The following is a 17,056-nucleotide window of genomic DNA, read 5'->3' on the forward strand; positions in this document are numbered from 1 at the left end:
GGGATTTTTCTTGAATTGTTTGGAAATTGGTGGAGATTTTGTGAGATGTTGCAGGAGTTTGTTTGGGTTTTGAGAAGATGTAGGGAAGTTTGTGGCATTTTTCTGGAATTTTGAGGGGCTTTCAAGAACTTTGTGAGAGTTTTCTTGAATTTAGTGGAAATTTGTTGAGATTTTGTGAGATGGTTCTGGAATTTGGTGGGATTTTTGTGGGATTTTGAGGATTTGTCTTGAATTTTGTGGGATTTGGAGGAGACTTGAAGAATTTTGCAGGAATTTTCTTAGATTTTGTGGAAATGTGTGGAGATTTTGTGAGATGGTTCTGGAATTTGGTGGGATATTGAGGAAATTCAGTGAATTTTGAGGGATTTTTCTTGAATTTTTTGGCTATTGGTGGAGATTTTGTGAGATGTTGCAGGAATTTGGTAGGGTTTTGAGAAGATTTATGGAATTTTGTGGCATTTTTCTGCAATTTTGTGAGGCTTTTCCAGAATTTTTGGTGATATTGAGGTGATTTGTTGGGTTGTTTCTGGAATTTTGTGGGATTTTTCTGGGATTTGTACGAGACTTGAAGAATTTTGCGGGATTTTTCTTGAAATGTTTGGAAATTGGTGGAGATTTTGTGAGATGTTGCAGGAATTTGTTTGGGTTTTGAGAAGATGTAGGGAAGTTTGTGGCATTTTTCTGGAATTTTGAGGGGCTTTCAAGAACTTTGTGAGAGTTTTCTTGAATTTAGTGGAAATTTGTTGAGATTTTGTGAGATGGTTCTGGAATTTGGTGGGATTTTTGTGGGATTTTGAGGATTTGTCTTGAATTTTGTGGGATTTGGAGGAGACTTGAAGAATTTGGAGGGAATTTTCTTGAATTTTTTGGATATTGGTGGAGATTTTGTGAGATGCTGCAGGAATGTGGTTGGGTTTTGAGAAGATTTAGGGATTTTTGTGGGATTTTCGTGGAATTTTCAGCAGCTTTCAAGTATTTTGTGAGAGTCTTCTTGAATTTTGTGGAAATTTCCAGAGATTTTGTGGGATGTTGCAGGAATGTGGTTGGGTTCTGAGAAGATTTAGGGAATTGTGTGGGGCTTGTACAGGATTTTGTGCGATTTCTTTTGAATTTTGTGGGATTTCTCTTGAATTTTGTGGGATGTTTGTGGGATGTTTGTGGGATGTTTGTGGTATTTGGAGGAGACTTGAAGAATTTTGCGGGATTTTTCTTGAAATGTTTGGAAATTGGTGGAGATTTTGTGAGATGTTGCAGGAGTTTGTTTGGGTTCTGAGAAGATGGAAGGAATTTTGTGGGATTTTTGTGGAATTTTGAGGATTTGTCTTGAATGTTGTGGGATTTGGAGGAGACTTGAATAATTTTGCGGAATTTTCTTAGATTTTGTGGAAATTTGTGGAGATTTTGTGAGATGGTTCTGGAATTTGGTGGGATATTGAGGAAATTCAGTGAATTTTGAGGGATTTTTCTTGAATTTTGTGGAAATTGTTGGAGATTTTGTGGGATGTTGCAGGAATTGGGTAGGGTTTTGAGAAGGTTTAGGGAATTTTGTGGCATTTTTCTGCAATTTTGTGAGGCTTTTCCAGAATTTTTGGTGATATTGACGTGATTTGGTGGGATGTTTCTGGAATTTTGTGGGATTTTTCTGGGATTTGTACGAGACTTGAAGAATTTTGCGGGATTTTTCTTGAATTGTTTGGAAATTGGTGGAGATTTTGTGAGATGTTGCAGGAGTTTGTTTGGGTTTTGAGAAGATGTAGGGAAGTTTGTGGCATTTTTCTGGAATTCTGAGGGGCTTTCAAGAACTTTGTGAGAGTTTTCTTGAATTTAGTGGAAATTTGTTGAGATTTTGTGAGATGGTTCTGGAATTTGGTGGGATTTTTGTGGGATTTTGAGGATTTGTCTTGAATTTTGTGGGATTTGGAGGAGACTTGAAGAATTTTGCAGGAATTTTCTTAGATTTTGTGGAAATGTGTGGAGATTTTGTGAGATGGTTCTGGAATTTGGTGGGATATTGAGGAAATTCAGTGAATTTTGAGGGATTTTTCTTGAATTTTTTGGCTATTGGTGGAGATTTTGTGAGATGTTGCAGGAATTTGGTAGGGTTTTGAGAAGATTTATGGAATTTTGTGGCATTTTTCTGCAATTTTGTGAGGCTTTTCCAGAATTTTTGGTGATATTGAGGTGATTTGGTGGGATGTTTCTGGAATTTTGTGGGATTTTTCTGGGATTTGTACGAGACTTGAAGAATTTTGCGGGATTTTTCTTGAATTGTTTGGAAATTGGTGGAGATTTTGTGAGATGTTGCAGGAGTTTGTTTGGGTTTTGAGAAGATGTAGGGAATTTTGTGGCATTTTTCTGGAATTTTGAGGGGCTTTCAAGAACTTTGTGAGAGTTTTCTTGAATTTAGTGGAAATTTGTTGAGATTTTGTGAGATGGTTCTGGAATTTGGTGGGATTTTTGTGGGATTTTGAGGATTTGTCTTGAATTTTGTGGGATTTGGAGGAGACTTGAAGAATTTGGAGGGAATTTTCTTGAATTTTTTGGATATTGGTGGAGATTTTGTGAGATGCTGCAGGAATGTGGTTGGGTTTTGAGACGATTTAGGGATTTTTGTGGGATTTTCGTGGAATTTTCAGCAGCTTTCAAGTATTTTGTGAGAGTCTTCTTGAATTTTATGGAAATTTCCGGAGATTTTGTGAGATGTTGCAGGAATTTTGTGGGATTTTTGTGGAATTTTGAGGAATTCTCTTGAATTTTGTGGGATTTGGAGGAGACTTGAAGAAGTTGGAGGGATTTTTCCTAAATGTTGTGGAAATTGGTGGAGATTTTGTGAGATGTTTCAGGAATTTGTTTGGATTTTGAGAAGATGTAGGGAATTTTGTTGGATTTTTGTGGAATTTTGAGGATTTCTCTTGAATTTTGTGGGATTTGGAGGAGACTTGAAGAATTTTGCAGGAATTTTCTTAGATTTTGTGGAAATGTGTGGAGATTTTGTGAGATGTCTGTAGAATTTTGTAATGTTTTGAGAAGATGTAGGGAATTTTGTGGCATTTTTCTGGAATTTTGAGGGGCTTTCAAGAACTTTGTGAGAGTTTTTTTGAATTTTTTGGAAATTTGTTGAGATTTTGTGAGATGGTTCTGGAGTTTGGTGGGATATTGAGGAAATTCAGTGAATTTGGAGGGAATTTTCTTATATTTTGTGGAAATTGTTGGAGATTTTGTGGGATGTTGCAGGAATGTGGTTGGGTTCTGAGAAGATTTAGGGAATTGTGTGGGGCTTGTACAGAATTTGGTGGGATTTCTCTTGAATTTTGTGGGATTTCTATTGAATTTTATGGGATGTTTGTGGGATGTTTGTGAGATGTTTGTAGGATGTTTGTGATATTTGGAGGAGACTTGAAGAATTTTGCGGGATTTTTCTTGAAATGTTTGGAAATTGGTGGAGATTTTGTGAGATGTTGCAGGAATTTGTTTGGGTTTTGAGAAGATGTAGGGAAGTTTGTGGCATTTTTCTGGAATTTTGAGGGGCTTTCAAGAACTTTGTGAGAGTTTTCTTGAATTTAGTGGAAATTTGTTGAGATTTTGTGAGATGGTTCTGGAATTTGGTGGGATTTTTGTGGGATTTTGAGGATTTGTCTTGAATTTTGTGGGATTTGGAGGAGACTTGAAGAATTTGGAGGGAATTTTCTTGAATTTTTTGGATATTGGTGGAGATTTTGTGAGATGCTGCAGGAATGTGGTTGGGTTTTGAGACGATTTAGGGATTTTTGTGGGATTTTCGTGGAATTTTCAGCAGCTTTCAAGTATTTTGTGAGAGTCTTCTTGAATTTTATGGAAATTTCCGGAGATTTTGTGAGATGTTGCAGGAATTTTGTGGGATTTTTGTGGAATTTTGAGGAATTCTCTTGAATTTTGTGGGATTTGGAGGAGACTTGAAGAAGTTGGAGGGATTTTTCCTAAATGTTGTGGAAATTGGTGGAGATTTTGTGAGATGTTTCAGGAATTTGTTTGGATTTTGAGAAGATGTAGGGAATTTTGTTGGATTTTTGTGGAATTTTGAGGATTTCTCTTGAATTTTGTGGGATTTGGAGGAGACTTGAAGAATTTTGCAGGAATTTTCTTAGATTTTGTGGAAATGTGTGGAGATTTTGTGAGATGTCTGTAGAATTTTGTAATGTTTTGAGAAGATGTAGGGAATTTTGTGGCATTTTTCTGGAATTTTGAGGGGCTTTCAAGAACTTTGTGAGAGTTTTTTTGAATTTTTTGGAAATTTGTTGAGATTTTGTGAGATGGTTCTGGAGTTTGGTGGGATATTGAGGAAATTCAGTGAATTTGGAGGGAATTTTCTTATATTTTGTGGAAATTGTTGGAGATTTTGTGGGATGTTGCAGGAATGTGGTTGGGTTCTGAGAAGATTTAGGGAATTGTGTGGGGCTTGTACAGAATTTGGTGGGATTTCTCTTGAATTTTGTGGGATTTCTATTGAATTTTATGGGATGTTTGTGGGATGTTTGTGAGATGTTTGTAGGATGTTTGTGATATTTGGAGGAGACTTGAAGAATTTTGCGGGATTTTTCTTGAAATGTTTGGAAATTGGTGGAGATTTTGTGAGATGTTGCAGGAATTTGTTTGGGTTTTGAGAAGATGTAGGGAAGTTTGTGGCATTTTTCTGGAATTTTGAGGGGCTTTCAAGAACTTTGTGAGAGTTTTCTTGAATTTAGTGGAAATTTGTTGAGATTTTGTGAGATGGTTCTGGAATTTGGTGGGATTTTTGTGGGATTTTGAGGATTTGTCTTGAATTTTGTGGGATTTGGAGGAGACTTGAAGAATTTGGAGGGAATTTTCTTGAATTTTTTGGATATTGGTGGAGATTTTGTGAGATGCTGCAGGAATGTGGTTGGGTTTTGAGAAGATTTAGGGATTTTTGTGGGATTTTCGTGGAATTTTCAGCAGCTTTCAAGTATTTTGTGAGAGTCTTCTTGAATTTTGTGGAAATTTCCAGAGATTTTGTGGGATGTTGCAGGAATGTGGTTGGGTTCTGAGAAGATTTAGGGAATTGTGTGGGGCTTGTACAGGATTTTGTGCGATTTCTTTTGAATTTTGTGGGATTTCTCTTGAATTTTGTGGGATGTTTGTGGGATGTTTGTGGGATGTTTGTGGTATTTGGAGGAGACTTGAAGAATTTTGCGGGATTTTTCTTGAAATGTTTGGAAATTGGTGGAGATTTTGTGAGATGTTGCAGGAGTTTGTTTGGGTTCTGAGAAGATGGAAGGAATTTTGTGGGATTTTTGTGGAATTTTGAGGATTTGTCTTGAATGTTGTGGGATTTGGAGGAGACTTGAATAATTTTGCGGAATTTTCTTAGATTTTGTGGAAATTTGTGGAGATTTTGTGAGATGGTTCTGGAATTTGGTGGGATATTGAGGAAATTCAGTGAATTTTGAGGGATTTTTCTTGAATTTTGTGGAAATTGTTGGAGATTTTGTGGGATGTTGCAGGAATTGGGTAGGGTTTTGAGAAGGTTTAGGGAATTTTGTGGCATTTTTCTGCAATTTTGTGAGGCTTTTCCAGAATTTTTGGTGATATTGAGGTGATTTGGTGGGATGTTTCTGGAATTTTGTGGGATTTTTCTGGGATTTGTACGAGACTTGAAGAATTTTGCGGGATTTTTCTTGAATTGTTTGGAAATTGGTGGAGATTTTGTGAGATGTTGCAGGAGTTTGTTTGGGTTTTGAGAAGATGTAGGGAAGTTTGTGGCATTTTTCTGGAATTCTGAGGGGCTTTCAAGAACTTTGTGAGAGTTTTCTTGAATTTAGTGGAAATTTGTTGAGATTTTGTGAGATGGTTCTGGAATTTGGTGGGATTTTTGTGGGATTTTGAGGATTTGTCTTGAATTTTGTGGGATTTGGAGGAGACTTGAAGAATTTTGCAGGAATTTTCTTAGATTTTGTGGAAATGTGTGGAGATTTTGTGAGATGGTTCTGGAATTTGGTGGGATATTGAGGAAATTCAGTGAATTTTGAGGGATTTTTCTTGAATTTTTTGGCTATTGGTGGAGATTTTGTGAGATGTTGCAGGAATTTGGTAGGGTTTTGAGAAGATTTATGGAATTTTGTGGCATTTTTCTGCAATTTTGTGAGGCTTTTCCAGAATTTTTGGTGATATTGAGGTGATTTGTTGGGTTGTTTCTGGAATTTTGTGGGATTTTTCTGGGATTTGTACGAGACTTGAAGAATTTTGCGGGATTTTTCTTGAAATGTTTGGAAATTGGTGGAGATTTTGTGAGATGTTGCAGGAATTTGTTTGGGTTTTGAGAAGATGTAGGGAAGTTTGTGGCATTTTTCTGGAATTTTGAGGGGCTTTCAAGAACTTTGTGAGAGTTTTCTTGAATTTAGTGGAAATTTGTTGAGATTTTGTGAGATGGTTCTGGAATTTGGTGGGATTTTTGTGGGATTTTGAGGATTTGTCTTGAATTTTGTGGGATTTGGAGGAGACTTGAAGAATTTGGAGGGAATTTTCTTGAATTTTTTGGATATTGGTGGAGATTTTGTGAGATGCTGCAGGAATGTGGTTGGGTTTTGAGAAGATTTAGGGATTTTTGTGGGATTTTCGTGGAATTTTCAGCAGCTTTCAAGTATTTTGTGAGAGTCTTCTTGAATTTTGTGGAAATTTCCAGAGATTTTGTGGGATGTTGCAGGAATGTGGTTGGGTTCTGAGAAGATTTAGGGAATTGTGTGGGGCTTGTACAGGATTTTGTGCGATTTCTTTTGAATTTTGTGGGATTTCTCTTGAATTTTGTGGGATGTTTGTGGGATGTTTGTGGGATGTTTGTGGTATTTGGAGGAGACTTGAAGAATTTTGCGGGATTTTTCTTGAAATGTTTGGAAATTGGTGGAGATTTTGTGAGATGTTGCAGGAGTTTGTTTGGGTTCTGAGAAGATGGAAGGAATTTTGTGGGATTTTTGTGGAATTTTGAGGATTTGTCTTGAATGTTGTGGGATTTGGAGGAGACTTGAATAATTTTGCGGAATTTTCTTAGATTTTGTGGAAATTTGTGGAGATTTTGTGAGATGGTTCTGGAATTTGGTGGGATATTGAGGAAATTCAGTGAATTTTGAGGGATTTTTCTTGAATTTTGTGGAAATTGTTGGAGATTTTGTGGGATGTTGCAGGAATTGGGTAGGGTTTTGAGAAGGTTTAGGGAATTTTGTGGCATTTTTCTGCAATTTTGTGAGGCTTTTCCAGAATGTTTGGTGATATTGAGGTGATTTGGTGGGATGTTTCTGGAATTTTGTGGGATTTTTCTGGGATTTGTACGAGACTTGAAGAATTTTGCGGGATTTTTCTTGAATTGTTTGGAAATTGGTGGAGATTTTGTGAGATGTTGCAGGAGTTTGTTTGGGTTTTGAGAAGATGTAGGGAAGTTTGTGGCATTTTTCTGGAATTCTGAGGGGCTTTCAAGAACTTTGTGAGAGTTTTCTTGAATTTAGTGGAAATTTGTTGAGATTTTGTGAGATGGTTCTGGAATTTGGTGGGATTTTTGTGGGATTTTGAGGATTTGTCTTGAATTTTGTGGGATTTGGAGGAGACTTGAAGAATTTTGCAGGAATTTTCTTAGATTTTGTGGAAATGTGTGGAGATTTTGTGAGATGGTTCTGGAATTTGGTGGGATATTGAGGAAATTCAGTGAATTTTGAGGGATTTTTCTTGAATTTTTTGGCTATTGGTGGAGATTTTGTGAGATGTTGCAGGAATTTGGTAGGGTTTTGAGAAGATTTATGGAATTTTGTGGCATTTTTCTGCAATTTTGTGAGGCTTTTCCAGAATTTTTGGTGATATTGAGGTGATTTGGTGGGATGTTTCTGGAATTTTGTGGGATTTTTCTGGGATTTGTACGAGACTTGAAGAATTTTGCGGGATTTTTCTTGAATTGTTTGGAAATTGGTGGAGATTTTGTGAGATGTTGCAGGAGTTTGTTTGGGTTTTGAGAAGATGTAGGGAATTTTGTGGCATTTTTCTGGAATTTTGAGGGGCTTTCAAGAACTTTGTGAGAGTTTTCTTGAATTTAGTGGAAATTTGTTGAGATTTTGTGAGATGGTTCTGGAATTTGGTGGGATTTTTGTGGGATTTTGAGGATTTGTCTTGAATTTTGTGGGATTTGGAGGAGACTTGAAGAATTTGGAGGGAATTTTCTTGAATTTTTTGGATATTGGTGGAGATTTTGTGAGATGCTGCAGGAATGTGGTTGGGTTTTGAGACGATTTAGGGATTTTTGTGGGATTTTCGTGGAATTTTCAGCAGCTTTCAAGTATTTTGTGAGAGTCTTCTTGAATTTTATGGAAATTTCCGGAGATTTTGTTAGATGTTGCAGGAATTTTGTGGGATTTTTGTGGAATTTTGAGGAATTCTCTTGAATTTTGTGGGATTTGGAGGAGACTTGAAGAAGTTGGAGGGATTTTTCCTAAATGTTGTGGAAATTGGTGGAGATTTTGTGAGATGTTTCAGGAATTTGTTTGGATTTTGAGAAGATGTAGGGAATTTTGTTGGATTTTTGTGGAATTTTGAGGATTTCTCTTGAATTTTGTGGGATTTGGAGGAGACTTGAAGAATTTTGCGGGAATTTTCTTAGATTTTGTGGAAATGTGTGGAGATTTTGTGAGATGTCTGTAGAATTTTGTAATGTTTTGAGAAGATGTAGGAAATTTTGTGGCATTTTTCTGGAATTTTGAGGGGCTTTCAAGAACTTTGTGAGAGTTTTTTTCAATTTTTTGGAAATTTGTTGAGATTTTGTGAGATGGTTCTGGAGTTTGGTGGGATATTGAGGAAATTCAGTGAATTTGGAGGGAATTTTCTTGAATTTTGTGGAAATTGTTGGAGATTTTGTGGGATGTTGCAGGAATGTGGTTGGGTTCTGAGAAGATTTAGGGAATTGTGTGGGGCTTGTACAGAATTTGGTGGGATTTCTCTTGAATTTTGTGGGATTTCTATTGAATTTTATGGGATGTTTGTGGGATGTTTGTGAGATGTTTGTAGGATGTTTGTGGTATTTGGAGGAGACTTGAAGAATTTTGCGGGATTTTTCTTGAAATGTTTGGAAATTGGTGGAGATTTTGTGAGATGTTGCAGGAATTTGTTTGGGTTTTGAGAAGATGTAGGGAAGTTTGTGGCATTTTTCTGGAATTTTGAGGGGCTTTCAAGAACTTTGTGAGAGTTTTCTTGAATTTAGTGGAAATTTGTTGAGATTTTGTGAGATGGTTCTGGAATTTGGTGGGATTTTTGTGGGATTTTGAGGATTTGTCTTGAATTTTGTGGGATTTGGAGGAGACTTGAAGAATTTGGAGGGAATTTTCTTGAATTTTTTGGATATTGGTGGAGATTTTGTGAGATGCTGCAGGAATGTGGTTGGGTTTTGAGAAGATTTAGGGATTTTTGTGGGATTTTCGTGGAATTTTCAGCAGCTTTCAAGTATTTTGTGAGAGTCTTCTTGAATTTTGTGGAAATTTCCAGAGATTTTGTGGGATGTTGCAGGAATGTGGTTGGGTTCTGAGAAGATTTAGGGAATTGTGTGGGGCTTGTACAGGATTTTGTGCGATTTCTTTTGAATTTTGTGGGATTTCTCTTGAATTTTGTGGGATGTTTGTGGGATGTTTGTGGGATGTTTGTGGTATTTGGAGGAGACTTGAAGAATTTTGCGGGATTTTTCTTGAAATGTTTGGAAATTGGTGGAGATTTTGTGAGATGTTGCAGGAGTTTGTTTGGGTTCTGAGAAGATGGAAGGAATTTTGTGGGATTTTTGTGGAATTTTGAGGATTTGTCTTGAATGTTGTGGGATTTGGAGGAGACTTGAATAATTTTGCGGAATTTTCTTAGATTTTGTGGAAATTTGTGGAGATTTTGTGAGATGGTTCTGGAATTTGGTGGGATATTGAGGAAATTCAGTGAATTTTGAGGGATTTTTCTTGAATTTTGTGGAAATTGTTGGAGATTTTGTGGGATGTTGCAGGAATTGGGTAGGGTTTTGAGAAGGTTTAGGGAATTTTGTGGCATTTTTCTGCAATTTTGTGAGGCTTTTCCAGAATTTTTGGTGATATTGAGGTGATTTGGTGGGATGTTTCTGGAATTTTGTGGGATTTTTCTGGGATTTGTACGAGACTTGAAGAATTTTGCGGGATTTTTCTTGAATTGTTTGGAAATTGGTGGAGATTTTGTGAGATGTTGCAGGAGTTTGTTTGGGTTTTGAGAAGATGTAGGGAAGTTTGTGGCATTTTTCTGGAATTTTGAGGGGCTTTCAAGAACTTTGTGAGAGTTTTCTTGAATTTAGTGGAAATTTGTTGAGATTTTGTGAGATGGTTCTGGAATTTGGTGGGATTTTTGTGGGATTTTGAGGATTTGTCTTGAATTTTGTGGGATTTGGAGGAGACTTGAAGAATTTTGCAGGAATTTTCTTAGATTTTGTGGAAATGTGTGGAGATTTTGTGAGATGGTTCTGGAATTTGGTGGGATATTGAGGAAATTCAGTGAATTTTGAGGGATTTTTCTTGAATTTTTTGGCTATTGGTGGAGATTTTGTGAGATGTTGCAGGAATTTGGTAGGGTTTTGAGAAGATTTATGGAATTTTGTGGCATTTTTCTGCAATTTTGTGAGGCTTTTCCAGAATTTTTGGTGATATTGAGGTGATTTGGTGGGATGTTTCTGGAATTTTGTGGGATTTTTCTGGGATTTGTACGAGACTTGAAGAATTTTGCGGGATTTTTCTTGAATTGTTTGGAAATTGGTGGAGATTTTGTGAGATGTTGCAGGAGTTTGTTTGGGTTTTGAGAAGATGTAGGGAATTTTGTGGCATTTTTCTGGAATTTTGAGGGGCTTTCAAGAACTTTGTGAGAGTTTTCTTGAATTTAGTGGAAATTTGTTGAGATTTTGTGAGATGGTTCTGGAATTTGGTGGGATTTTTGTGGGATTTTGAGGATTTGTCTTGAATTTTGTGGGATTTGGAGGAGACTTGAAGAATTTGGAGGGAATTTTCTTGAATTTTTTGGATATTGGTGGAGATTTTGTGAGATGCTGCAGGAATGTGGTTGGGTTTTGAGACGATTTAGGGATTTTTGTGGGATTTTCGTGGAATTTTCAGCAGCTTTCAAGTATTTTGTGAGAGTCTTCTTGAATTTTATGGAAATTTCCGGAGATTTTGTGAGATGTTGCAGGAATTTTGTGGGATTTTTGTGGAATTTTGAGGAATTCTCTTGAATTTTGTGGGATTTGGAGGAGACTTGAAGAAGTTGGAGGGATTTTTCCTAAATGTTGTGGAAATTGGTGGAGATTTTGTGAGATGTTTCAGGAATTTGTTTGGATTTTGAGAAGATGTAGGGAATTTTGTTGGATTTTTGTGGAATTTTGAGGATTTCTCTTGAATTTTGTGGGATTTGGAGGAGACTTGAAGAATTTTGCGGGAATTTTCTTAGATTTTGTGGAAATGTGTGGAGATTTTGTGAGATGTCTGTAGAATTTTGTAATGTTTTGAGAAGATGTAGGGAATATTGTGGCATTTTTCTGGAATTTTGAGGGGCTTTCAAGAACTTTGTGAGAGTTTTTTTCAATTTTTTGGAAATTTGTTGAGATTTTGTGAGATGGTTCTGGAGTTTGGTGGGATATTGAGGAAATTCAGTGAATTTGGAGGGAATTTTCTTGAATTTTGTGGAAATTGTTGGAGATTTTGTGGGATGTTGCAGGAATGTGGTTGGGTTCTGAGAAGATTTAGGGAATTGTGTGGGGCTTGTACAGAATTTGGTGGGATTTCTCTTGAATTTTGTGGGATTTCTATTGAATTTTATGGGATGTTTGTGGGATGTTTGTGAGATGTTTGTAGGATGTTTGTGGTATTTGGAGGAGACTTGAAGAATTTTGCGGGATTTTTCTTGAAATGTTTGGAAATTGGTGGAGATTTTGTGAGATGTTGCAGGAATTTGTTTGGGTTTTGAGAAGATGTAGGGAAGTTTGTGGCATTTTTCTGGAATTTTGAGGGGCTTTCAAGAACTTTGTGAGAGTTTTCTTGAATTTAGTGGAAATTTCTTGAGATTTTGTGAGATGGTTCTGGAATTTGGTGGGATTTTTGTGGGATTTTGAGGATTTGTCTTGAATTTTGTGGGATTTGGAGGAGACTTGAAGAATTTGGAGGGAATTTTCTTGAATTTTTTGGATATTGGTGGAGATTTTGTGAGATGCTGCAGGAATGTGGTTGGGTTTTGAGAAGATTTAGGGATTTTTGTGGGATTTTCGTGGAATTTTCAGCAGCTTTCAAGTATTTTGTGAGAGTCTTCTTGAATTTTGTGGAAATTTCCAGAGATTTTGTGGGATGTTGCAGGAATGTGGTTGGGTTCTGAGAAGATTTAGGGAATTGTGTGGGGCTTGTACAGGATTTTGTGCGATTTCTTTTGAATTTTGTGGGATTTCTCTTGAATTTTGTGGGATGTTTGTGGGATATTTGTGGGATGTTTGTGGTATTTGGAGGAGACTTGAAGAATTTTGCGGGATTTTTCTTGAAATGTTTGGAAATTGGTGGAGATTTTGTGAGATGTTGCAGGAGTTTGTTTGGGTTCTGAGAAGATGGAAGGAATTTTGTGGGATTTTTGTGGAATTTTGAGGATTTGTCTTGAATGTTGTGGGATTTGGAGGAGACTTGAAGAATTTTGCGGAATTTTCTTAGATTTTGTGGAAATTTGTGGAGATTTTGTGAGATGGTTCTGGAATTTGGTGGGATATTGAGGAAATTCAGTGAATTTGGAGGGATTTTTCTTGAATTTTGTGGAAATTGTTGGAGATTTTGTGGGATGTTGCAGGAATTGGGTAGGGTTTTGAGAAGGTTTAGGGAATTTTGTGGCATTTTTCTGCAATTTTGTGAGGCTTTTCCAGAATTTTTGGTGATATTGAGGTGATTTGGTGGGATGTTTCTGGAATTTTGTGGGATTTTTCTGGGATTTGTACGAGACTTGAAGAATTTTGCGGGATTTTTCTTGAATTGTTTGGAAATTGGTGGAGATTTTGTGAGATGTTGCAGGAGTTTGTTTGGGTTTTGAGAAGATGTAGGGAAGTTTGTGGCATTTTTCTGGAATTCTGAGGGGCTTTCAAGAACTTTGTGAGAGTTTTCTTGAATTTAGTGGAAATTTGTTGAGATTTTGTGAGATGGTTCTGGAATTTGGTGGGATTTTTGTGGGATTTTGAGGATTTGTCTTGAATTTTGTGGGATTTGGAGGAGACTTGAAGAATTTTGCAGGAATTTTCTTAGATTTTGTGGAAATGTGTGGAGATTTTGTGAGATGGTTCTGGAATTTGGTGGGATATTGAGGAAATTCAGTGAATTTTGAGGGATTTTTCTTGAATTTTTTGGCTATTGGTGGAGATTTTGTGAGATGTTGCAGGAATTTGGTAGGGTTTTGAGAAGATTTATGGAATTTTGTGGCATTTTTCTGCAATTTTGTGAGGCTTTTCCAGAATGTTTGGTGATATTGAGGTGATTTGGTGGGATGTTTCTGGAATTTTGTGGGATTTTTCTGGGATTTGTACGAGACTTGAAGAATTTTGCGGGATTTTTCTTGAATTGTTTGGAAATTGTTGGAGATTTTGTGAGATGTTGCAGGAGTTTGTTTGGGTTTTGAGAAGATGTAGGGAATTTTGTGGCATTTTTCTGGAATTTTGAGGGGCTTTCAAGAACTTTGTGAGAGTTTTCTTGAATTTAGTGGAAATTTCTTGAGATTTTGTGAGATGGTTCTGGAATTTGGTGGGATTTTTGTGGGATTTTGAGGATTTGTCTTGAATTTTGTGGGATTTGGAGGAGACTTGAAGAATTTGGAGGGAATTTTCTTGAATTTTTTGGATATTGGTGGAGATTTTGTGAGATGCTGCAGGAATGTGGTTGGGTTTTGAGACGATTTAGGGATTTTTGTGGGATTTTCGTGGAATTTTCAGCAGCTTTCAAGTATTTTGTGAGAGTCTTCTTGAATTTTGTGGAAATTTCCAGAGATTTTGTGAGATGTTGCAGGAATTTTGTGGGATTTTTGTGGAATTTTGAGGAATTCTCTTGAATTTTGTGGGATTTGGAGGAGACTTGAAGAAGTTGGAGGGATTTTTCCTAAATGTTGTGGAAATTGGTGGAGATTTTGTGAGATGTTTCAGGAATTTGTTTGGATTTTGAGAAGATGTAGGGAATTTTGTTGGATTTTTGTGGAATTTTGAGGATTTCTCTTGAATTTTGTGGGATTTGGAGGAGACTTGAAGAATTTTGCGGGAATTTTCTTAGATTTTGTGGAAATGTGTAGAGATTTTGTGAGATGTCTGTAGAATTTTGTAATGTTTTGAGAAGATGTAGGGAATTTTGTGGCATTTTTCTGGAATTTTGAGGGGCTTTCAAGAACTTTGTGAGAGTTTTTTTGAATTTTTTGGAAATTTGTTGAGATTTTGTGAGATGGTTCTGGAGTTTGGTGGGATATTGAGGAAATTCAGTGAATTTGGAGGGAATTTTCTTGAATTTTGTGGAAATTGTTGGAGATTTTGTGGGATGTTGCAGGAATGTGGTTGGGTTCTGAGAAGATTTAGGGAATTGTGTGGGGCTTGTACAGAATTTGGTGGGATTTCTCTTGAATTTTGTGGGATTTCTATTGAATTTTATGGGATGTTTGTGGGATGTTTGTGAGATGTTTGTAGGATGTTTGTGGTATTTGGAGGAGACTTGAAGAATTTTGCGGGATTTTTCTTGAATTGTTTGGAAATTGGTGGAGATTTTGTGAGATGTTGCAGGAATTTGTTTGGGTTTTGAGAAGATGTAGGGAAGTTTGTGGCATTTTTCTGGAATTTTGAGGGGCTTTCAAGAACTTTGTGAGAGTTTTCTTGAATTTAGTGGAAATTTGTTGAGATTTTGTGAGATGGTTCTGGAATTTGGTGGGATTTTTGTGGGATTTTGAGGATTTGTCTTGAATTTTGTGGGATTTGGAGGAGACTTGAAGAATTTGGAGGGAATTTTCTTGAATTTTTTGGATATTGGTGGAGATTTTGTGAGATGCTGCAGGAATGTGGTTGGGTTTTGAGAAGATTTAGGGATTTTTGTGGGATTTTCGTGGAATTTTCAGCAGCTTTCAAGTATTTTGTGAGAGTCTTCTTGAATTTTGTGGAAATTTCCAGAGATTTTGTGGGATGTTGCAGGAATGTGGTTGGGTTCTGAGAAGATTTAGGGAATTGTGTGGGGCTTGTACAGGATTTTGTGCGATTTCTTTTGAATTTTGTGGGATTTCTCTTGAATTTTGTGGGATGTTTGTGGGATGTTTGTGGGATGTTTGTGGTATTTGGAGGAGACTTGAAGAATTTTGCGGGATTTTTCTTGAAATGTTTGGAAATTGGTGGAGATTTTGTGAGATGTTGCAGGAGTTTGTTTGGGTTTTGAGAAGATTTAGGGATTTTTGTGGGATTTTCGTGGAATTTTCAGCAGCTTTCAAGTTCTTTGTGTGAGTCTTCTTGAATTTTGTGGAAATTTCCAGAGATTTTGTGGGATGTTGCAGGAATTTTGTGGGATTTTTGTGGAATTTTGAGGAATTCTCTTGAATTTTTTGGATTTGGAGGAGACTTGAAGAAGTTGGAGGGATTTTTCCTAAATGTTGTGGAAATCGGTGGAGATTTTGTGAGATGTTTCAGGTATTTGTTTGGGTTTTTAGAAGATGGAAGGAATTTTGTCGGAATTTTGTGGAATTTTGAGGATTTCTCTTGAATTTTGTGGGATTTGGAGGAGACTTGAAGAATTTTGCGGGAATTTTGTTAGATTTTGTGGAAATTTGTTGAGATTTTGTGAGATGGTTCTGGAATTTGGTGGGATATTGAGGAAATTCAGTGAATTTTGAGGGATTTTTCTTGAATTTTGTGGAAATTGTTGGAGATTTTGTGGGATGTTGCAGGAATTGGGTAGGGTTTTGAGAAGGTTTAGGGAATTTTGTGGCATTTTTCTGCAATTTTGTGAGGCTTTTCCAGAATTTTTGGTGATATTGAGGTGATTTGGTGGGATGTTTCTGGAATTTTGTGGGATTTTTCTGGGATTTGTACGAGACTTGAAGAATTTTGCGGGATTTTTCTTGAATTGTTTGGAAATTGGTGGAGATTTTGTGAGATGTTGCAGGAGTTTGTTTGGGTTTTGAGAAGATGTAGGGAAGTTTGTGGCATTTTTCTGGAATTCTGAGGGGCTTTCAAGAACTTTGTGAGAGTTTTCTTGAATTTAGTGGAAATTTGTTGAGATTTTGTGAGATGGTTCTGGAATTTGGTGGGATTTTTGTGGGATTTTGAGGATTTGTCTTGAATTTTGTGGGATTTGGAGGAGACTTGAAGAATTTTGCGGAATTTTCTTAGATTTTGTGGAAATTTGTTGAGATATTGTGAGATGGTCCTGGAATTTGGTGGGATATTGAGGAAATACAGTGAATTTTGAGGGATTTTTCTTGAATTTTTTGGCTATTGGTGGAGATTTTGTGAGATGTTGCAGGAATTTGGTAGGGTTTTGAGAAGATTTATGGAATTTTGTGGCATTTTTCTGCAATTTTGTGAGGCTTTTCCAGAATGTTTGGTGATATTGAGGTGATTTGGTGGGATGTTTCTGGAATTTTGTGGGATTTTTCTGGGATTTGTACGAGACTTGAAGAATTTTGCGGGATTTTTCTTGAATTGTTTGGAAATTGTTGGAGATTTTGTGAGATGTTGCAGGAGTTTGTTTGGGTTTTGAGAAGATGTAGGGAAGTTTGTGGCATTTTTCTGGAATTTTGAGGGGCTTTCAAGAACTTTGTGAGAGTTTTCTTGAATTTAGTGGAAATTTGTTGAGATTTTGTGAGATGGTTCTGGAATTTGGTGGGATTTTTGTGGGATTTTGAGGATTTGTCTTGAATTTTGTGGGATTTGGAGGAGACTTGAAGAATTTTGCGGAATTTTCTTAGATTTTGTGGAAATTTGTTGAGATTTTGTGAGATGGTTCTGGAATGTGGTGGGATATTGAGGAAATTCAGTGAATTTTGAGGGATTTTTCTTGAATTTTGT

The sequence above is a fragment of the Cyanistes caeruleus genome, unplaced genomic scaffold, assembly GCF_971803275.1.
Source record: "Cyanistes caeruleus unplaced genomic scaffold, bCyaCae1.hap1.1 HAP1_SCAFFOLD_67, whole genome shotgun sequence".
In the NCBI taxonomy this organism is placed as follows: Eukaryota; Metazoa; Chordata; class Aves; order Passeriformes; family Paridae; genus Cyanistes; species Cyanistes caeruleus.